This window comes from Thamnophis sirtalis, unplaced genomic scaffold, assembly GCF_051295495.1.
Source record: "Thamnophis sirtalis isolate CommonGarterSnake01/CBP01778 unplaced genomic scaffold, rThaSir2_p1.2 scaffold_14, whole genome shotgun sequence".
Classification (NCBI taxonomy): domain Eukaryota; kingdom Metazoa; phylum Chordata; class Lepidosauria; order Squamata; family Natricidae; genus Thamnophis; species Thamnophis sirtalis.
In genome coordinates this window covers 12831771-12854653 of record NW_028261394.1, presented here as the reverse complement: position 1 = coordinate 12854653, position 22883 = coordinate 12831771, and the positions used below count along the sequence as shown (strand labels likewise).

The 22883-nt window shown below is 46.2% G+C and overlaps 1 protein-coding gene across 1 annotated transcript in view; it reads right to left on the bottom strand.

The window, feature by feature from the left end:
- Window positions 1-19356, bottom strand: part of SBK1 (SH3 domain binding kinase 1) — a 41949-nt gene extending 22593 nt beyond the window's left edge. Inside the window, exon 1 of the mRNA XM_087728489.1 lies at window positions 19139-19356. The gene's annotated coding sequence lies outside the window, so the exon portion shown is untranslated. The remainder of the gene's footprint in view (window positions 1-19138) is intronic.
- Window positions 19357-22883: the final 3527 nt, after the last annotated feature.

The following is a 22883-nucleotide window of genomic DNA, read 5'->3' as shown; positions in this document are numbered from 1 at the left end:
TATCCTGCCTAAGCAGAGGGTTGGACTAGAAGACCTCCAAGGTCCTCTCCAACTCTGTTATTCTATTCTATTCTACTCTATTCTGTTCAGTTCTATTCCTTATTCTATTCTATTTTATTTTATTCTATTCTATCCCTTATTCTATTTCTTATTCTCTATTTCCATATTCTATTATACTATTCTATTCTATTCTACTCTACTCTATTCTCTATTTCCATATTCTATTCTATCCCTTATTCTATTCCTTATTCTATTCCTATTCTATTCCTATTCCTATTCTATTCCTATTCTATTCTCATTCCACTATTCTATTCCTATTCTTATTCCTATTCTTATGTTGGGGGCAATATGCTGACTCTGTAAACCGCTTAGAGAGGGCTGAAAGCCCTATGAAGCGGTATATAAGTCTAACTGCTATTGCTATTGCTATTCCTATTCTTATTCCTATTCTTATTCCTATTCTTATTCCTATTCTTATTCCTATTCTTATTCCTATTCCTATTCCATCCCTCCTATCCTATTCCTATTCTATTCTGTTGCCCACAAAAGCTTTTGCCAGAAGCACCTCCTGGGTTCCCAGTTCCTGCCCCCCCCACCAGCCTCATAGTTCCTACTGTAATCCACCTTGAAGCCCCCCCCCCCTCCCAGCCCTCAAGTATTCGAGAGGAGCAGAAGGCAGAGAAGCAGCTGGGTCTGGAAGGCTCCTTTAGGAGACACCTACTAGAGAAAGCCAACTGGGCGAATTCTTGGAGTTGAAGTCCACAAAATTCCCAAGGGTGGACAGTCCTAGCTTTTAGAGCACTTCATTGCTCCTAGACTTGTGGGATTTTTTCCCCATGGATTCACCCTTTTGCTCTCACCCCCCTCCCCTTGGATACTCTCAACTGGTAAGATCACCTTTACAAGTGTGTCGCTTGGGGCTGGGATTGGTTGACCTTGAGATAAGCTTAATGGTTTTGTTGGGACTGAAGCCAGAGAAGCACAGCTGTTTGCAAAGCCCTAAGCTCTGGCTGAGCGAGGCCGGTTGGTGGGAGCCTCCTGCGTGACCTCAGATTTGAAGATGGATTATTGGGACAAGCGGGCTTCTTTAATGGGTTGTGTTTGCACAAGTCATTACGCCGCTTCCCTCTAACAGGCAAAGTCAAAAACCAACAAGCCACAGGATGGCTTAGCACGATGACCTAGTTTAGCCACTGCATTAAACATGAGGTAGCTAGTTGCTTGCAGGGTGGATCAACCATAGCTTGCACAAATAGAGTCAACCATGGTGAACCTTATCAGCGCAACCGGAAAAAGGGAAGCTTTGCAGGGCAGGAGGGTTTCCATTTAACCCGTGGAATGCTCCGCTGATGGCTCATGCCAAGTAGAGAACACAGGTAGTCCTTGACTTACAACAGTTCCGTTAGTGACCATTCAAAGCAGGGTTGGGTTTCTTGCCCTGTTCCAACCGGTTCGGTTGGAACGGGGCCGGCGGCGTCCTCATGCACGCGTCTGTGCGATGCTCCAGCTGCTCCTGGAGGATCGCGCAGGCGCTGTATGCGTCCTGCGCATGCGTGGAAGCGCAGAACTCATCAAAACCGGGTAAGAAACGCGGGCGGGTGGGTGGACCCTTCGTCATTCCCGGAAGTTACTTACTTCCGGGTTCGCCGACAAACCGGTTCGTGGAGACCGCCGCGAACCGCCTGAAACCTACCCCTGATTCAAAGTTACAACGGCACTGAAAAAGTGACTTCATGCTTAGGATCAGTGTAGCCTCCCCATTGTCATGTGATCAAAATTGAAAATTGGCAACAGGAATAGGAATAGAATAGAATATGGAAATAGAGAGTAGAGTACAATAAGATTAGATTAGATTAAAATAGAATAGAAATAAGAATAGAATAGAGTAGGGTAGGGCAGAGTAGGGTAGGATAGAATATGGAAAGAGTAGAGTAGAGTAGAGTAGAGTAGAGTAGAGTAGAGTAGAGTAGAGTAGAGTAGAGTAGAGTATGGAAATAGAGAGTAGAGTACAATAAGATTAGATTAGATTAGAATATAAATAAGCATAAAGTAGAGTAGGATAGGATAGAATATGGAAATAGAGAGTAGAGTAGAGTAGAGTAGAGTAGAGTAGAATATGGAAATAGAATATGAGAATAGAATATAGAAATAGAGAGTAGAGTAGAATAAAATTGGATTGGATTGGATTGGATTGGAACGGAACGGAACAGAACAGAACAGAACAGAACAGAACAATAGAAATAAGAATAGAGTAGGGTAGGGTAGGGTAGGATAGGATAGGATAAAATATGGAAATAGAATATGAGAATAGAATGTGTAAATAGAGAGTAGAGTAGAATAAGATTAGGTTAGATTAGATTAGATTGGATTGGATTGGATTGGATTGGATTGGATTGGATTGGATTGGAATGGAATGGAATGGAATGGAATGGATATAGAGAATAGGATTAGGAATAGGACCAAACTGAACATAGAAATGATCTTGGAGATTTTCTAGTCCAGCCCCCTGCTCAAGCAGGAGAACCTATACATATACATACGTACGTACATACGTACATACGTACATACGTACGTACATACATACATACATACATACATACATACATACATACATACATACAGTACATACATTGTATATATGACAGCTGCAGCATCCCAGGGTCCTGTGATCCCCTTTTGCGACCTTCTGACAAGCAAAGTCCTTGGGGAAATCAGATTCACTTAACAACGGGGTTACTAACTTCACAACTGCAATGATTCACTTAACAACTATGGGAAGAAAGGTCCTAAAACAGGGTTAAACTCACTTAACAAATATCTCGCTTAGCAACATAACCTTTGGACTCCGTTGTGGCCATTAGTCTAGGACTACCTGTATTCTGGAGCTACGGCATGGCACCGGATTAGCTTGCTTCCTATTCTTAGTCATTTTATCCTACAAAGGTCAACTCTTCTGCTTAAATTAGGATTTATTTATCATCTAAAACTGGAAAGCATTGTGCAAAAAAAAACCCCATATTGACTTAATCATCTGCCTTTTCGCACTGAAGGATGATTAATTCTCTGCAGGCTTACCTGGTAACAAGAAGCATTTACTTAAGAGTAAACCTGTTGCCCCCTGTCTGGCAATCTGGGAGAAAGTTTGAGGCAACTTATTGGAGGAGATTCTAAGGAGAAGCGTCTGGAAGGTTATAAGTAATTTTTCCGAGAATGTGGAGCTTTACAGTTCAACCCATTAGGTAAAGGTAAAGATCCCCCTCATACATATGTGCTGGTCATTCCTGACTCTGGGGGGCGGTGCTCATCTCCGTTTCAAAGCCGAAGAGCCAGCATTATCGGAAGACATCTCCGTGGTCATGTGGCTGGCATGACTCAACGCCGAAGGCGCACGGAACGCTGTTTCCTTCCCACCAAAGGTGGTTCCTATTTTTCTACTTGCATTTTTACCTGCTTTCGAACTGTTAAGTTGGCAGAAGCTGGGACAAGTAATGGGAGTTCACTCCTTTACCCAGCACTAGGGATTCGAACCGCTGAACTGCCTACCTTTCTGATTGACAAGCTCTGCGTCTTAGCCACTGAGCTACCACGTCCCTTTTCAACCCATTACGTGGATTTAAAACAAATATTGTATGTCTAGTCTGCCAACTGAAATAAGCCATTGTAATGGGTCTCCTGTTCACACATGATGCTAGGGTAATTGAACCATAACTCCCCAACCCCACTTTGAGGTGGCCTTGTTGGCTGTGCAAAAAGTCGTGTGTGGTTAGTTGTTTTCTAGAGAGGAGAGAGGTTCCTTCTTCCCCTTTATCCGAAGGTCTGCAACCTTTGTATTTCGAGGTGATTTTTTATTTAAAGGACTGTCCACTCCTCCAGGCTAAAAGAACTCAAGCCAGTTTGAAGCTACCCATCAAATGTTAGTATCTCGATAGGCTGTCACACAAATTGTCTTTTCTTTTTAAGCTGTTCAGTACTCCAGTCATTTTTAGACCCCTGCCTGTACCTTTAAATTAGCAAATGAAAGTTTACAATGGATAGTAGTAGCTTGAGAGACAGAAATTTATCCCTTCCTTTCCTTCCTTCCTTCCATTTTCCTTCCTTCCTCCCTTTCCTTCCTTCCTTCCATTTTCCTTCCTTCCATTTCCCCTCCTTCCTTCCATTTTCCTTCCTTCCTTCCTTTTCCCTTCCTTTCATTCATTTTCCTTCTTTCCATTTTCCCTCCTTCCTTCCATTTCCCCTCCTTCCTTCCATTTTCCTTCCTTCCTTTTCCCTTCCTTCCTTCCATCCATTTCCCCTCCTTCCTTCCATTTTCCTTCCTTCGTTTCTTTCCTTCCTTCCATTTTCCTTCCTTCCTTTCCTTCCATTTCCCCTCCTTCCTTCCATTTCCCTTCCTTCCTTCCATTTCCCCTCCTTCCTTCTATTTTCCTTCCTTCCTTCCTTCCTTTGTGCTCAAAAAATGGGATCATTGGTAGAAGGGACAAGGTATCTTAATATTGATATATTGATCCAGGCTGCTGAAGGAACTAGTAACAGAATACCAAAATAGCAGAGCTGGGAGGAACCTTGGAGGTCTTCTAGTCCAACCATCCATAAAAGCAAGAGGCCATGTATTATTCCAGACAAATTGGCTGTCCAATTTCTTTTTAAAAGCTTCCAATGATGGAGCACCCAAAACTTCTAAACAAAACCGTTTCCATTGATTGATTGTTCTACCTGCCAAGAAATTTCTCTTAGTTCTTGTTTGCTTTTCTCCTTGATTAGTTTCCATCTGTTGTTTCTTGTCCTGCCTTCAGGTGCTTTGGAGACTAGCTTGACTCCCTCTTCTTTGTGGCAGTCTCTTAAATACTGGAACACTGCTATTATGTCACCTCTAGTCCTTCTTTTCATTAAACTAGATTTACCCAATCCCTGCAACTGTTCTTCATATGGTTTAGCCTCCAGTCCCCTAATCATCTTGGTTGCTCTTCTCTGCACTCTTTCCAGAGTCTCGACATATTTTTTTAGATTAAAACTGCAGTTACTTGCAAAAGTTTAAGTAATCTTTACAACGAATCCCTATTTTTCAAGGAATCCCTCAGTGAACAGAGGCTGATGCAACCTTCAGTGTGGTACAATGTTAAATATGACCTTTTGGCAAATCTTAATTCTTAATAGCTAATCATCCATCTATCTATCTTATCTCTCTCTCTCTCTCTCTCTCTCTCTCTCTCTCTCTCTCTCTCTCTCTCTCTCTCTCTCTCTCTCTCTCTCTCTCATCATCTATCATCAATCTCCCTCTCCATCCATCCATCTAATATATCTAATATATCTAATATATCTAATATATCTAATATATCTAATATATCTAATATATCTAATATATCTAATATATCTAATATATCTAATATATCTAATATATCTAATATATCTAATATATCTAATATATCTAATATATCTAATATATCTAATATATCTAATATATCTTCATCTTATCTTACCTTATCTTATCTATCTATCTATATCCTATCATCCATCTATCTATCTATCTATCTATCTATCTATCTATCTATCTAGTCTGTCTGTCTTTCTCTCCATCCATCCATCCATCCATCCATCTATCCATCTATTTCAGAAGATCATGAAAAAGAAGAAACAGATTGAAGATGTGTCCATCCTTGAGGGCAACCATCTAATGAAGCCAATGCAGAGATTACACACCATTTTTATCCCCTGGAAAAATGTGAGTTGGTTGTTTTATTTTCTTGGGCCCAATCCCCTTGCCTGAGCACTGCAGTGGGCTACGCTAACCCAACCCTTAAAACGAATGGTCTGATTTCACTACTCTGATTTGATCCAAAAACAATATGATTTATACACCCTGCATTAATGTGTGTTCGGTAAAACCAGCCAACTATGACTTAAAGCAGAGATGGACAATTATGTTGTATTGTGTTTGAACTTGAAGGGCATAGGGTGTGTGGTTTTTTTTTTAAAAAAAAAAAAGCCTATAAAGACTGCAGGAGTGGCTACTGGACCCCAACATCACTCGGGAAGAGGGTAAAGCCCCCCGCTTTCCTGAATTTGTGGGAGTTAACGGTTTCTTTGAAAGAAAAGTATTTCAACCTCTGCAGAATCTTTTGACACATTTGTTTCCCCACTTCTGATATTTATAGAAACCCCTGAATTACAGGGTGGTTTTTTTTAAAGAGCTTATATAGACAGGCTCCAAAATTGTGTGGGAGGATTGAGTTCAGGCCACAGGGTGCTGACCTGTAATGGGTATATGTAAATGACCTTGGGAGACGGAGGGTGGAGAGAAGAGATGCTGCCTAGGGAGCAATCAGAGCCCCCAGCTGCATAAGGGGCAGAGAAAGAGATTTAGAAAAGATCTAATTTCTCAGACTGTAATACGAGACAGTGGGAGATTGGTACTTTCAGACTTGCAAGATTCTGTTAATGCTGCTTTACAATAAAGTACCATATTTTTCAGACTATAAGACGCTCCGGACTATAAGACATACCTAGCTTTTGGAAACAAGAAAAAAATATCTGCCTCTGCCTCCCAGCAATTTGCCTCCTTGCAGCAAACAGCAAATAGCCTGGTCAGCTTCAGCACCGTCTGATTTAGCATGAGCATGATTGGTGGTTGGATTAGCCAAAGATCAGCTGTTCCAGGCTGCGGGGAATACCAACGATCAGCTGTTCCAGGCTGCGGGGAATGCTGCTGCCGCATGCCCCATTTTCTGCCTCCGCACGCCCCATTTTCGGCCTTCGCATGCCCTATTTTTGGCCTCCAACCATCCCATTTTCAGCCCGTTCCAGGTAGTGAGGATCGTCAGGGATTCTCGCCACCTGGAACAGCTGATCGTTGGTATTCCAGAAGGCCAATCTTTTTTAAAAAATAGACTGGACAACTATTTGACCAAGATGGTTTAAGGTCTCCTGCATTGGGTGAGGTGACTAGAAGACCTCCAAGGTCCCTTCCAGCCTTGTGATTCTATTTCTATTTCAACTAAACTGCTTTCCCCTTTATTGCTCTGAGAAGACTTTACGGGGAATTTATCGGCTCTGGAATGAGTGATGTGGCTTTTTATTATGTAGGGCCGTTTCTTCCCATCCCTGTTTTTTCTTCTTTTATTTTCGGTTAATCCCCCGTTATCCCTCTCTATTATTTTCTGCCTAAACTGTACTGGGTTTCTTTAAATAGCCCAAAGGTAAAATAAGAGAGGCTTCACAATCGGTAAATACAAAAGAATTCACATTTCTGAAAATAACTTCTCGGAAGGATCAATTCTCAAACTGAGAGAGGGGGGAGAGAGAGAGGGAGAGGGAGAGAGAGAGGGAGAGGAAGAGAAAGAGAGGAGAGGGAGAGAGAGAGGGAGGGAGAGAGGGGGGAGAAGGAGAGGAGAGGGAGAGAGATGAAATATTGGTGGGCAGGGACTAAGGTCCTCTTTGCTAAACCATGGTTTGTTGAATGCTGGTGTGTCTGTCAGTGGTAAGATTGTAATAAAAACTTCTCTTTCAATCCACCACTCTTGATGGCTAAGCAGATTCCTATTTTGGACTGCTTTTATCTCTCGATTCATTGGGTGGAAATGTTGTCATTCTTTTGTTAATCGGCGAAGAAAAGATGTAGGTGACCATTTGATGACAATCAAGATCAAGTGAGGTATTAATATTACTCTATCAAGCCTTAGTAAGACCACATCTAGAAATACTGCATCTAGTTTTGATCACAACACTATAAAAAAGATGTGGAGATTCTAGAAAGAGTGCAGAGAAGAACAACCAGGATGATGAGGGGACTGGAGGCTCAAACATACGATGAACGGTTGCAGGAACTGGGCTTGGCTAGTCTAGAGAAGAGAAGGACCAAGGGAGACATGATAGCAGCTTTCCAATATTTGAGGGGCTGCCACAGAGAGGAGGGAGTCAAGCTGTTTTCCAAAGCACAAAAACGCCAGACAAGGAATAATAGATGGAAACTGAATAAGGAGAGATTCAACCTGGAAATAAGGAGGAATATTCTAACAGTGAGAACAATCAACCCATGAAACAGAAGTTGCCTTCGGAAGTGGTCAAGGCATTGATATAGCATGGTGGCCACAAGCACCAATACAATTTAGATATGTGAAAGATGCTAAAATGTATGTTTTTTATAAAGAATTAACAGAATTACCGTAGATCAGATACTAAGAGGGACAGATGAAAAAATAATGAAGAAAACATACAGTTATCTATCAAGTATTAAAATGGAAGATGAACAAGTAAAGCCATCGGTGTGATTTATAAATCGGTGCCTGAGTTGGCAGGCTGCATTACGCTAGGTGTCAAAATGTGGTTGGTTTCACTTAACAGAGTGTGTAAATACAGCCATGATTCGTGCCGCTCTTCTCCTTATTTGTTCTTCCTCCAATTTGCTAAACTGCGATGGTGTGCTCCTTCTATGCTTTCTAGCATTTCATTTTCCTGGGCCTGTGAAATATATGTGGGACAGTGTGTGACACCTTGCCTGGAATAACCTGGGAGGCAGCCATAATCAACAGGAGAGTTAGCACCAACATCTAGTCAGTTATGAATAGGTGTCAATCCCTAGAATTGAACAACTCTAGGCGTGATTGTACATAGCTAGGAAGAGATAGTGAAGTGTGAATAGCACTTTATAAGGCCTTGGTAAGGCCACACTTGGAATACTGCATTCAGTTTTGGTTGCCACAATGTAAAAAAGAGATGTTGAGAGTCTAGAAAAAGTGCAGAGAAGAGCAACAAAGATGATTAGGGGACTGGAGACTAAAACATATGAAGAACGGTTGCAGGAACTGGGTATGTCTAGTTTGATGAAAAGAAGGACTAGGGGAGACATGATAGCAGCCTTCCAATATCTCAGGGGTTGCCACAAAGAAGAGGGAGTCAAGCTATTCTCCAATGCACCTGAGGGCAGAACAAGAAGCAATGGGTGAAAACTAATCAAGGAGAGAAGCAACTTAGAACTAACGAGAAATTTCCTGACTGTTAGAATCATTAATCAGTGGAACATCTTGCCTCCAGAAGTTGTGAATGCTCCAACACTGGAAGTTTTTAAGAAGATGTTGGATAACAATTTGTCTGAAGTGGTGTAGGGTTTCCTGCCTAAACAGGGGGTTAGACTAGAAGACTTCCAAGGTCCCTTCCAACTCTATTGTTTTCTAAAGATGAATGGAAGCATCTTTAGATCCAGACACCTTGAATTGTAAAGGAAAGATTGAATGCCACGCACGTCATCAGAGTGAGATTATATTTAGCATTAGGCAAAGCAAAGTGACTGATTTAGGTATCACAAAAGACAGCAAATTATCAGCAATTCCTGACTATTATCATAATCATCCGGTGGAGTTTGGTCAGGAGCAGGAAGAAGGGTGAAGAGTTCGAAGAATGTTTTGAGAATCTTTCAAATAAAGTGTTTTAACAAATCGGAGCATTATTTTACACTAGCAATTTCCCTCAGATAATGGGCTAGATTCCAAACCATCATAAGGTCTAGCCTCTTTTTTTTTCTGTTTAAGAGCGACTAGCTACGGCTCCTGCCCTCAAGCTAATAGCAGCATCATGAAGATTTTGGCTGATCTCCAGAAAGCTGTGCTGCATTCCACCTGGTGGGAGATTGCCAGGAGATCCTACAGCTGCAGGCTAGGAAGGGAAGTACGAAATTAAAATCCTCAAAGAACATTATGGGAAATCACCTCTGCATTGATGCCCAGGAAACTCCACAGATCTTCTGGTGAAGCCACTAGCCGGTTGACCTTGACTAAAGGAGGCTCTCTTTGACCTTAGTCTAAAACCAAGACATAAATAGCCTACAGAGAAGCAACTTAGAACTGAGGAAAAATTTCCTGGCAGTGAGAACAATTAATCAGTGGGACAGAAGTTGCCTCCAGAAGTTGTGAATGCCCCAACCCTGGAAGTCTTTAAGATGATGTTGGATATCCATTTGTCTGAAGTAGTGTAGGGTTTCCTGCCTAAACAGGGGGTTGGACTAGAAGACCTCCAAGGTCCCTTCCAACACTGTTATTCTATTCTATTCTATTCTATTCTGTTCTGTTCTATTCTTTCCTAATTTCTCTTCTCTTCCTTCCTAATTTCTTTCTATTCTATTCTATTTTATTCTATTTTTTCCTATTCTATCCTATCCTTTCTTCTATCCTCTCTTCTCCACTATTTTATTTTCTATCTTATCCTATCCTCTATTCTATTCCATTCCATTCTATTTTATTCTATTCTTTCCATTATTCTATTCTATTCCATTCCATTCCATTCTATTCTTTCCATTATTCTATTCTATTCCATTCTATTCCATTTCATTCCATTCTATTTTATTCTATTTTTTCCATTATTCTATTCTATTCCATTTCATTTCATTCCATTCTATTTTATTCTATTCTTTCCATTATTCTATTCTATTCTATTCTATTGTCTTCTACAGAGCACATGTGGACAACTTGACCTTTCTGAAAGTTCCTACTGAAAGTGAATGTTTAATGTGGCAGAGGGGAAAATTAAATCCACAAAGAGTAATCATGTTAACCTTAATGAAAATGTTTAAATGGAACTACAGTTACCCGTGTTTCCCCAAAAACAAGACCCTATTTTCTTTGGGGCACCAAAATAAGCACTAGGGCTTATGTTTTTTTGGGGGGGGAGGATATCTTATTGTTTTCCCATGTACAGAAAGCCTACAGTACTTCTTCTGCTTGGCGTGGCAGGAGGTCGTGCCGTGTCTCAGTGCAGCTGCCACGAGGCGAGGGGTGGAGCTGCCCCACACGCCCACACCAGCTTACCACAGTCCCCCCCCCCAGCCAGGCCATCCATGCCCCGATACCTGTCTTGCCTCACAGTGGTGGCTCAGGCAGCCCTGTCCGTAGTGGCCGCCGGCCACTTCTGCCAGCTCGCAGCCCCAATAGAGCAGGAGGCCGAGAGACACACCAGTGGGGTGGCTATATGGCAGTTGTCGGAGCGCGGACGGCCTGGTTGTGGGGGCCCTGAGGTAAGCCGGTTCCGGGGCACGTGGGAAAGCTCCCCTCCCCTCTTGTGTCACCTTATGTCGGTGGCACTGCAAGCAACCAGACAGAATGGGCAGGTGGGCAGCTGTGCAGGCAGTTAAGCAGAGCTTATTTTGAGGGTAGGGCTTATATCAGGGGTGTCCAAACTTGACAGCTTTAAGACTTGTGGACTTCAACTCCCAGAATTCCCCGGCTGGGGAATTCTGGGAGTTGAAGTCCACAAGTCTTAAAGTTCCCAAGTTTGGACACCCTTGGCTTATATTAACTGCATATGTAAAAACATGCTAGGTATTACTTTTGGGATAGATAGGCCTTATTTTTGGGGGGGAACAGGGTAGATTTGGCTGTTTTCCTGGTATGGTTTCGCTGGTTTGGGCCACCACCTGTCCTGTCCTTGAAAGACGAGTGTTGACTTCAGAACAAGGACAGTAGACCTCCCGTAGCAGGGGAAGTTATGCCAAACATATGACGAATCCCCCAACTTTGCTGTAGGGGATGAGAAAGTCAATTTGCTGGCTTCTTCTTTGGCTCCCGCCCACCTTCATTTGACCTCACCCACTTAGCAATAGCAGTTAGCAGTTAGACTTATATACCAATTCACAGTGCTTTATAGACCTCTCTAAGCGGTTTACAGAGTCAGCATATCGCCCCCACAGTCTGGGTCCTCATTTCACCCACCTCGGAAGGATGGAAGGCTGAGTCAACCTTGAGCCGGTGAGATTAGAACCGCTGAACTGCTGATAACAGTCAGCTGAAGTGGCCTGCAGTACTGCACCCTAACCACTGTGCCACCTCGGCTCTTTCCTTTGGTCCCGCCTTCTTCTGGCCTGCAATCACCGATAAGATCAATGAAGGTCCTTCATTTTTGGAGGGAAGTAATTACCTAGTTCCTAGAGCAGCGATGGCAAATCTTTTTCACCGAGGGGGCCAAAAGCACGTGTGCATGCACTATTGCATGTGTTCACGTGCCCGCCCCTATAAATTAATGCCCTCCCTACACTGTGGCCCCTGTGCTTTCTTGGAACTTGGGGAGGGCAGAAACGGCGTTGTCCCCCCCCCCCCCCCGAGGTCCTCCGGTTGCTGGAAATGGTCCTTTTTCCGATTTCCGGTGGACCCAGTAGCTCATTTTTTGCCCAGGCTCCAGAGGCTTTCTAGGAGCCTAAGGAGGGCAAAAAATGGCTCAACATGCAAACCGGAAGTTCGGGGATGAGCTTCCGGGTTGCCCATTAGGCCATGTTTTGTCCTCCGGAGAAAAATGGCAGAAAATCAAGGCTGAAAATCAGCTGTCCAGCTGACAGGGCAATGCCTTGCGTGACCTCAGAAATGGCTCCCTGTGCCACCCGTGGCACGCACACCATAGGTTCACCATCACGATCCTAGAGTCTAGAAACTCGTGTTCATAGTTAAGCTCAACCATTCACTTCAGTGCCCCCAAAAAACTTCTTAAAGTAGCTGCCTCCTCCTTGTTATTAGGCAGGTGTGTGGGTTGGGACTACAGTTCCTTAAATTCCTCACCACACTGCCATCGAGTTGCTGCATTTGGTCAAAGCACATGCCTGGTTGGGAAACTGGCAGGAGAAAAGCTGGATATGAGCATTTAAGTCTCCCCGCTCCTAACATGCAATGCAGAGATGACATTCGTCTGTTTTACAAGGGGGTTGTAAAACTGAACATACCGAGCATTTACGGGAGCTCCACGCTGAATATTAGGTATTTGGATAGCATTCTCCCATCCCCCACGGGCTTAACACTAATCTGCAAAGCTAAATAAGCTCTCTCAGATTTATCTTCTGAGCATTTAAAACCATGCATGTATTTAAGCATATCCTGCTTTTCATACAAAAGGAATAGGGTAAGGTAAAGGTTCCTCTCGCACGTATGTGCTACTCGTTCCTGACTCTAGGGGGAGGGGTGCTCATCTCCGTTTCAAAGCCGAAGAGCCAGCGCTGTCCGAAGACGTCTCCGTGGTCATGTGGCCGGCATGACTCAACGCCAAAAGCGCACGGAACGCTGTTACTTTCCCACCAAAGGTGGCTCCTATTTTTCTACATGCATTTTTACATGCTTTCAAACTGCTAGGTTGCCAGAAGCTGGGACAAGTAATGGGAGCTCACTCCATTACGCAGCATTAGGGATTCGAACTGCCAAACTGCTGACTTTCTAATCGACAAGCTGAGCGTCTTAGCCATTGAGCCACCGCATCCCTCTGTATGTTTAAGCACTACACCAAACGGGCTCCCTTAGATCTGATTCCACTACTCAGAACCCAATTCCTTCTGACGGTGCTGTTGTACCTTTGAACATTCACTAAATAAATAAGTTGTAAGTTGAAGACCACCTATAAACTGGTCACACAATTTCAGCCATCACACGCCGATGTTCCCCCAAAATGAGACAGGGTCTTATTTTCTGTTGACCCCCGAAATAAGCACTTGGCCTTATTTTTGGTGAGGTCTTGTTATTTTTGAGGTGCAGGAGACAGCGAGCGTGGTCACCTCATGGCTGCTGCTGTGTTGCAATATTTTCAGGGAGGGCTTATTTTCGGGTGGAGGGCTTATTTTAGCGCATGAGCTCCAAAGCCCAATTGGACTTATTATCTGGGGAGGTCTTATTTTCAGGGAAAGGGTATAAACAGGCTATGTAATGGCTGTGGTTTCTGACTGACACTGGTAAAACCACCATCTAACTGAGCTGTAAGTTCACACGGGGAATAGAAAAGCCAATTGGCTTGTACTACGAATGGAAGTTATTGTTGCAAAACCTGCAAACTTGCCTTCCAAACTTCTCCAAAGTCCAACCCATTTCATTTTAAGAGGAACCCAGCTTTCTCCAGCTTAAGATAAGCAGTGCCGATATTTTCAGCTGTGAATTGAACCATGATTTTTGTGGAATGGTGCAGTGGCCTAGAAGAGGAGCCCTCGCCTCACAATCAGGAGGGTTGTGAGTTCGATCCTAGGTAGAGGCAGATATTTCTCTCTCTGGGCACATTGAGATTCTATCTGCTGACTATAACTCCTCATTGGCAACAGGGAAGGGCATCCGGCCATTAAAACACTCTGCTAGCGCCCTTCAGTTGCCCAGACTCCACCCCACAAGAGATTATGGTGTCATTAAAGAATGATGGGTGATGAACTGCCATCTGTCAGAAATGGTGTAGGGGTCTTCTGCTTGGGTGGGGGGGGGGTGGACTAGGTGACCTATAAGGTCCCTTCCAACTAGGTTAATCTGTATCTGTAAACTTAATAATTGTGCTACTAACTCAATAGCTGGACAATTCACTTAGTAGCTATGGCAAGAAAGGTTGTAAAACGGGGCAAACCTCAACTGTTTCTCTTGGCACCAGAACTTTTGGTCTCCATGGTAGCCATAACTGATTTTAAACAGATGAGCAGAGTTGTAAGGGGCCTTAGAGGTCATCTAGTCCAACCACCCACCCACCCACCCAAGCAAGTGACCAGTGGTAGGTTTCAAAAAAATTTGGAACCTCTTCTGTTGGTGTGGCCTGCTTTCCAGGTCCACTGGTGAAACCTCTTCTAACCGGTTCGGTAGATTTGACGAACCGGTTCTACCGAATAGGTGCGAACTGGTAGGAACCCAACTCTGCAAGTGACCCTACACCATTTCTGACAGACGGCAGTCCAGTCTCTTCTTGAATGTGGCTTTTCCATTGACTGAGAAGGACACCAAAGGTGATCATATCACCCTTGGACTTTCAACCATCGTAAACAGGGGTCAGTTGCCAAATGTCCGAATAAGCCGAGAATTACCTATAATTTAAGTATAAACAGCACGATTTAAATCACTACTTCACTACTTTATGACCCCTGTAACGCTTATAATTCCTGTACAACATTCCCACCTGCCAACCTTCCTGGAAATTAGGAGCGACAGTCCAATCTTTGGAAGATGAGAGGGCGAAAATTAGGGGATCCGGGAGACAACACACTGCTCTGAAAGCGATGAGAAGGCATTAAAAAGGGGAAAGAAAAATTGCTCCCAAACAGCATCCAGACAACCAAAGATCGATTCTGTCTCAGGCACAAACAATGGCTGAGTTCGTATAAGATGCTGGCTTAAAATCAGCTTGGCTAGTTTGGCAACTGAGCCGGTTTACGGGACACCAGAATTCGGGGTGCCTTCCATAAACCTTGATGTGGCAAACCCTTCAGTGCAAACCCCAGCTGGCGTGTCTGTGGGAAAATGCTGACAGCCCCTTCCTTTCCCTGTGGGAAAAACCAGACAAAAGGCTGTGACATGTTGTTGAAATAAAGGGAACCTGATCCTCTCCAAACCGCCACTGGCCTTCCGGGCCATCAGCAGATATCCTGCTGTTATTCATTCCGGTCAAATACAAACAAACAAGGCTTAATACAAGAAGCTCCTAAAATCTGGAGGGAGGGAGGGAGGGAGGGAGGGGGAAGAGGGAGGGAGGGAGGGAAAGGAAGGAAAGAAAGAGAAAGGAAGGAAAGGAAGGAAGGAAGGAAAAGGAAGGAAAGAAAGAGAAAGGAAGGAAGGGAAGGAAGGAAGGAAGGGAAGGAAAGAAAAGGAAGGAATGAAGGGGAGGGAGGGAAAGGAAGGAAAGAAAGAGAAAGGAAGAAAGGAAGAGAAAGGAAGGAAAAGGAAGGAAAGAAAGAGAAAGGAAGGAAGGGAAGGAAAAGAAAGAAAAGGAAGGAAAGAAAAGGAAGGAAGGGGGAGGGAAGGAAGGAAGGAAGAAAAGAAAGAAAGAAAGAAAGAAAGAAAGAAAGAAAGAAAGAAAGAAAGAAAGAAAAGAAAGAAAGAAAGAAAGAGAAGGAAGGAAGAGTGACACTTGTCTCCTGCGAGAAGTTTGGAAGGCCAGTGTCTCAGCCTATCCTTTAACCAAGATGTCAAGAGGAAGAGGGGCAAATATCAAGCTGAATAAATATTAGGGGAGACATAGCAATAGCAGTTAGACTTATATACCGCTTCATAGGGCTTTCAGCCCTCTCTAAGCGGTTTACAGAGTCAGCATATTGCCCCACAGTCTGGGTCCTCATTTCACCCACCTCGGAAGGATGGAAGGCTGAGTCAACCTTGAGCCGGTGAGATTTGAACCGCCGAACTGCAGATAGCAGTCAGCGGAAGTGGCCTGCAGTACTGCACTCTAACCACTGCGCCACCTCGGCTCTTGCACATGATAGCAGTGATCCAATATTTGAGGGGCTGCCACAGAGAGGGGGGAGTCAAGCTATTCTCCAAAGCACCCGAAGGCCAGACAAGGAATAATGGATGAAAACTGACCAAGGAGAGATTCAACCTGGAAATAAGGAGGAATTTCCTGACAGGGAGAACAATCAACTGATGGAACACAAGTTGCCTTCAGAAGTTGTGGGAGCTTCATCACTGGAAGCTTTCAAGAAGAGACTGGACTGCCATCTGTCAGAAATGGTGTAGGGTCCCTGCTTGGGCAGGGGGTTGGATTAGATTACCTACAAGGTCCCTTCCAACTCTGTGAATCTGTCATTGGGCTGGAAGAGGCCTTGGAGGTCTTCCAGTCCAACCCTTTGCCCAAGGCAGGACACCTGGCCAAAGGGTTGTCCAGTCTATTTTTTAAAACCTCCAATGATGGAACACCCACAGTTCCAGGAGGCAAGCTATTCCACTGATCAATAGCTCTCAGCGTCAGGAAATTTCTCCTTCTTTCTAGGTTGCTTCTCTCCTTGATTAATTTCCATCCCTTGCTTCTTGTTCTACCCTCAGGTGCTTGGCAGAATAAGTTGATCCCTTCTTCTCTGCGATAGCCCCTCAAGTGCTGGAAAACGGTGCAGTGACTCACTCAACAACTACGTCGAGGAAAGTCATAAACTGCGGCAGGACTTGCTGAACAGCATTCCTCGCTTAACAACTGAAATGCTGCACTACTCTCCGGTCGTAAGTGGAGGATGACCTCTACAGGTAGTCCTCAGCTGATGACCCGTCCCTTAGTGACTGTTTGAAGTTACAACGGACGTAACTTGGGGTTCCTTAGAAGCTGTGTGGAGTTAGGTTGTTAAGTGAATCCGGCTTCCCCACTGACTTGATCGGAAGGTTGCAAAAAGGGATCACGTGACCTTGGGTCACAGCAACGGTCATAAATGTGAGTCAGTTGCCAAGTGCCCGAATTTGGATTATGTGACCCTGGGGATGTTGCAACGCTTGGAAGTGTGAAAAATGGTTCTTAAAGTCACTTTTTTTCCAGTGCCGTTGCAACTTCGAACCGTCACTAAATGAAAGCTTGTAAGTCGAGGACTACCTGTATATTAAATGAGGCACAAACCTTGTCACATTTTAGCCCACCATGTACCCCAACACTGGCCCTTATTTAACCATGCCTCTTCCAGAACATTTACCCCATGAGAGAGACAAACCAAATCTTCTTGGGTAAAAAGATTTGCTAAACTCCAAGCCAAACCCTGATCTACAGACCAAGATACCAAGCTACAATGAATCTGGGCAGCTGGTGCCTTAAATTGGTTAGGTCCAGACAATAGGTTTAACCCTCGTATGGAATTGTTAAAGTTTGCACACCAACACCCAATATATTTGCAGTATCCAAACCAGGAGAAGAAGAAAATTATAATAATAATGCCTAACCAAGGTTAAAACTAGCAAACCTTCCACTCCTGGACAGATCAGGATGAAAAGAGTTGGAAGCGACCTTGGAGGTCATCTAGTCCAACCCCCCACCTCACCCAAGCAGGAGACCCTACACCATGTCTGACAAATGGCAGTCCAGACTCTTCTTGAAAGCCTCCAGGGATGAAGCTCCCACAACTTCTCAAGGCAACTTCTGTTCCATGGGTTGATTGTTCTCACGGTCAGAAAATTCCTCCTTATTTCTAGGTTAAATCTCTCTCCTCGTTCAGATGCAACCTTTAGATCTTCAACTTTCTCCTTCAGGGTGTTGTCTGGGCCCAGGCATCTAGATTAAGCCTGGAAACTGTGGTGCAGTTAATCATGGTTTGCCATACACCCTCCCCTCTGCTCAACAACCCCAAGTTGCTAATGTTGGAAGAAAACAACGGTAGAAGAGAGAGAGAGAGAGAGAGAGAGAGAGAGAGTTTTTGCAACCCTAATTTAAAGAAAATAAGAGGAGGGCTTCTCCCCACCCCCAGCTCAACACCACCTGGTCTTTTCAGGCCACCTGCCCCCAAGAGCTTCTCCCAAGACCAAGCCACGTGCCCACGGGTGGAAGGGTGCCCACAATACTATTGTGTTATCCTTCTATCTAGCCTAAGGAATCTCAGGTGAGTCAGTTTCTAAGCCATGCGAGCCATCCCGGAAAGGCAGAACTCCCGCGGGAGTGGAAGAGGTTAGGGTCCGATGCTTTTGTGGGTTCTTAGATGATCCAGCCCCCTCCCCACCCCCACCCATACACACCCGCATTAACACTTCCGTTCACACGGGGCCAGGAGACAAAGAAGAAGCTGACCTTGCGTCCCTAACCGGGGTCTCTCCTCATCTTCACCCACCCACCCCAGTCGTTCTCTGCTGCAGACTCGCGAGGGGAGGGGAGGGGGGCTCGCCCGGCCTGCCTTTCTGGCCGCTGCAGGTGGGGAAGGAGGGAGGGGTGGTGGTGGAAGGAGCTCTATTGTTCCAGCCGCGCTTTTGTGCCCAAAGCTGCCAAGCGACTTGGGCTTGGCCAACCGCTCTTCCCTTCCCCGCCGTCTCCCTCCCTCCCTCTCTCCCTCCCCCCCTCTCCTCGTTCCACCCCGTTCCTTGCACCGCGCGATCACCTTTGGCGAGCCTGGTGGAGAGGAGATTTGGGGAGGGGTCTGGGCCGTGGCAAGCGTTTCTCTCCCACAAGCCTCCCGCCCCATCACTGCAGGACCAATATCCTGCATGCAGGCATAAACCCACCCACCCAATCCGTTCTCTGGATAGGATCCCCTCCCCAGGTACCTGAACGCCCTCTCCCCACATCCCTCCAGCTCTTTGCACCCTCTCCTCCTTTGTCACAGCCCTGGCTTCCACGCCCCTCCCTCCCTCCGCGCGAAGCCCCTTCCCCGCCTGGGGTCGCCGTAGCACCTCCAATGCCCCCCCACCCAATTGCTCGCGCCCCTGCCCCTGGGCTGTGACTCCGACCGCCCGGCGAAAGACACCCATCCCAAGCCATGCCCCAGACGCACCTGTCTGGAAGGGTGGGGTGGGGGGTTTCCGGAGCGAGGCAGGGTCTGCGGTCTCAGCCGAGGCTGGCCGGGCGAGGGGTGCAGAGGCTGGGATCTCGCCCTCCGGAGCCCCGCGGCGCACGAGGGTCCCTCTGGGTCGCCGAGGCTGGGCGGTGGAGGCGAGGCGAGGCGAGGGGCGGCGGGCAGACGAGCCGGGGACCCCTGCCAGGGGGGGAGGAAGAGTTGGAGGAGGAGGAGGAGGAGGAGGAGCGGCGGCGGCGGCGGCGATCGCCCTTCTTCAGCGGCCCCATCGTCGCCTGCTCGGGGGGCAGCCCGGGGGGCGCGCAGACATTGTTGCAAAGCGGGCGAGAGAAAGGCGAGGAGCCGCACGCACGCACGCGCACCTTGCACACCCGAGGAGGGGGGGGGAGAAGCCTTAAAGGGGGGGGTGCAAGAGGCAGGCAGGCACATGCACCCCCGTCGGGAGCTGGGGGGGGTCCCTGGGGTTGCAGCGCTTCAGCCGATGCCCCCCTCTTCCTTCCAGGGTCTTCTCTGCCTCTGCGCGCGGCTGGCGAGAGGCGAGAGGCGAGAGGCGAGCGGAGCTCCCTCCGCGGCTTCTCCTCCCTCCAGTCTCGGGCTTTTTTGCGCGGAAAGCCCGCTGCCCTCGCCGGGTCCTAGAGCCGATCGGCTTCCTCGCCGGTCTTGCGCCCCTTCTCCCCCCCACCATTCATCCCTTCCAGGGTCGTGGGAGGCCGCTGCTTCCGCTCACCCTCCCTCCCTTTGGAGAGCGAAATCCAGAAAACCTCTTCCCAGAGTTGGGAATGTGGATGAACAGAATGAACAGAATTGGATGGGGCCTTAGAGGTCTTCTAGTCCAACCCCCTGCTCAAGCAAGAAGCCCTACGGATGGCGAACCTATGGCACGCAGGTGGCATGCAGAGCCCTCTCTGCGGGCACGCCAGCCGTCGGCCAAGCCCAGCTCCACCCTGCATGCACACGCGGCTCCCGCCAGCCAGGTCTCTGCCGCGCATGCACAGGGGGCAGGGGGCATGCAGGAACATGCATGCATATGCATGGGGCAGGGTGCATGCATGGAGGTGCTTGCATTGCAATTTGGGGGCTCAGCATCCATGTGCCCCTTTTTGGCTTCTAAGCTGGTGCAGGACACCTTCTGGGTCCAAAATGGGGCGCAGGGGCGCAGCACGAGGCCTCCCCCCGCCCCATTTTGGGCTTGGAAAGTCTCCTGCACCAACCTGGAAGCCAACAATGGGCGAGGGGGAGAGGTGGGGTGCATGCCCGGGTGGGAAAGGGTGAACATCTCACATGCATTGCATGATGGATGTGGGTGTGCCCGCTTTTGGCACGCAACGATAAAAATGTTTGCCATCACTGCCTTGTACCCTATCTGACAAACGATTGTCTGATCTCTTCTTTAAAAACTTCCAAGGTTGGAGCATTCCCAACTTCTGGTGGCAAGTTGTTCCACTGATTCATTGTTCTCACTGTCAGGAAATGTCTCCTTAATTCCAGGTTGCTTCTCTCCTTGATTAGTTTCCACCCATTGCTTCTTGTCCTGCCTTCAGGTGCTTCGGAGAACAGGTTCCCCTCCCTCTTCTTTGTGGCAGCCCCTCAAATATTGGAACACTGCTATCATGTCCCCCCCCCCCCCAGTCCTTCTTTTCATTAAACTAGACATACCCAATTCCTGCAGCCATTCTTTGCACCGTGTTTTCCCAAAAATAAGACAGGGTCTTATTTTCTTTTGACCCCTGAAATAACCACTTGACCTTATTTTCGGGGAGGTCTTATTATTTTTGAGGTTGGAAGGGACCTTGGAGGTCTTCTAGTTCAACCCCCTGCTTAGGCAGGAAACCGTAGACCACTTCAGACAAATGGTTACCCAACATCTTCTTAAAAACTTCCAGTGTTGGAGCATTTACAACTTCTGGAGGCAAGTCGTTCCACTGATTAATTGTTCTAACTGTCAGGAAATTTCTCCTTATTTCATCCAATTGCTTCTCCCCCCACCACATACCCCCACACACACTCCCCACCAAGTTTTCTATTTTTACAGGTAACATCCCACACCCAGAGATGGGTCATCAAGCCAGGGAAAATTCATTGGGGGATGGGCTGTCTCCCCCCCCCCCACCCCAGGCCTTAATTAAATATTTTGCAGCTCAAGGTTTGAAAAGAAGGGCAAAAGGGATTCCTTAGGCCTGATTCTGGCAGGGATAGAGGGGGATGGATGAGGGATTTACTAGAAAGGTCCGTGGGTTTTGGGGGAAGGGGAGAAAATGGGTTGGGGTCCCCGGTGCTCTTTAAGCTTGACTTCTTGCATTTTTCCCCAATAGAAGAGAATATTTGTAGCTCAGGGTTACTTTTATTTTTTATTTTATTTTTTGCTGGTGTTTCATTACCCAGTTAGGTAACATCATCAGGACTAGAAGGGAGTGGATTTGCTCTCTGCTTGCATACAAGGAGGAGGACGTGGGCTCCTTGGGGCTTTCTCAGCTTGGTCGGCTTTTTGCAAACGTTTCATTACCCAGCTAGGTAACATCATCAGTATGTTACCTGATTTTCTCTCATCTGTAACTGATGGTGTTACATAGTTGGCTAAAAATAAAATGTCAGGCTCAGAGAGCATTAAGGACTCTGGGCTCCAACCTGAGATATAATTAGTAAAGGTTAAAGTAAAGGTTCCCCTCGCACACATGTGCTAGTCGTTCCTGACTCTAAGGGGAGGTGCCCATCTCCGTTTCAAAGCCGAAGAGCCAGCGCTGTCCGGAGACTTCCAATTTTAACTTTTCCAATTTTAATAGATTTGTATGCCGCCCAATCCCAGTTTAAAAGTATTTAAAAAGTTTAAAAAGACGTCTCCAGGGTCATGTGGCCGGCATAACTAAATGCCAAATGTGCACGAAACGCTGCTAACTTCCCATCAAAGGTGGTTCCAATTTTTCTACTTGCACTTTTTATGTGCTTTCAAACTGCTAGGTTGGCAGAAGCTGGGACAAGTCACGGGAGCTCGCTCCGTTAGGCGGCGCTAGGGATTCGAACCGCCGAACTGCCGACCTTTCCGATCGACAAGCTCAGCGTCTTATCCACTTAGTCAGGGGATACAATTATTCTCTTCCAATGGGGGCAAAGTGCTTCTTTCGTGCGCTAACATCAGAAGGCTCCCCCACCAATCCAATCCCATTGGAATAATGGTTGTCGTCTCTGGCCGCCATCTTGACTTTTTTGACTTCCTTGTCACGTCATGTCCCGGCAGCCACAAAAGTCCTCGTTGATATTCCCCCCCCCCCGCCAAAGTGTAGGCATGGACATCGCCACCTCCTCATTGTTTAATTTATATTTCCATAGGGCCATAATGAGAACCTATGGCCTGGCAGTGTGTGTGTGTGTGTGTGGGTGTGTTACTCTTTCTGTGGAGAGTAATAGCTGCTTTCTTTAAAAGAAGCACCTAAGCATTTATGGAACATCTTGTCCTTATTCATGTATTTTATTTCCAATGCTTGTCAGGCCCATTAACTTTGCAATGTTTCATTACTTATGAAATGGATCCATTTATTTTAAATGAAAGCTAAATTAAAACCTCTTTTCAACTGGGTAGCTATCACAAGGCAAGCAAGTCCACCCATTTAGTAATTTCCCAAACGTGTGTATGGGAGGTAGGTTGCCCTTGGGCACAGGGGTTCCTCATAGCCGGATAATTTGCAGAACATTATTTTCCCCCTCCAAAAATACACCCCCAAAAGACAAA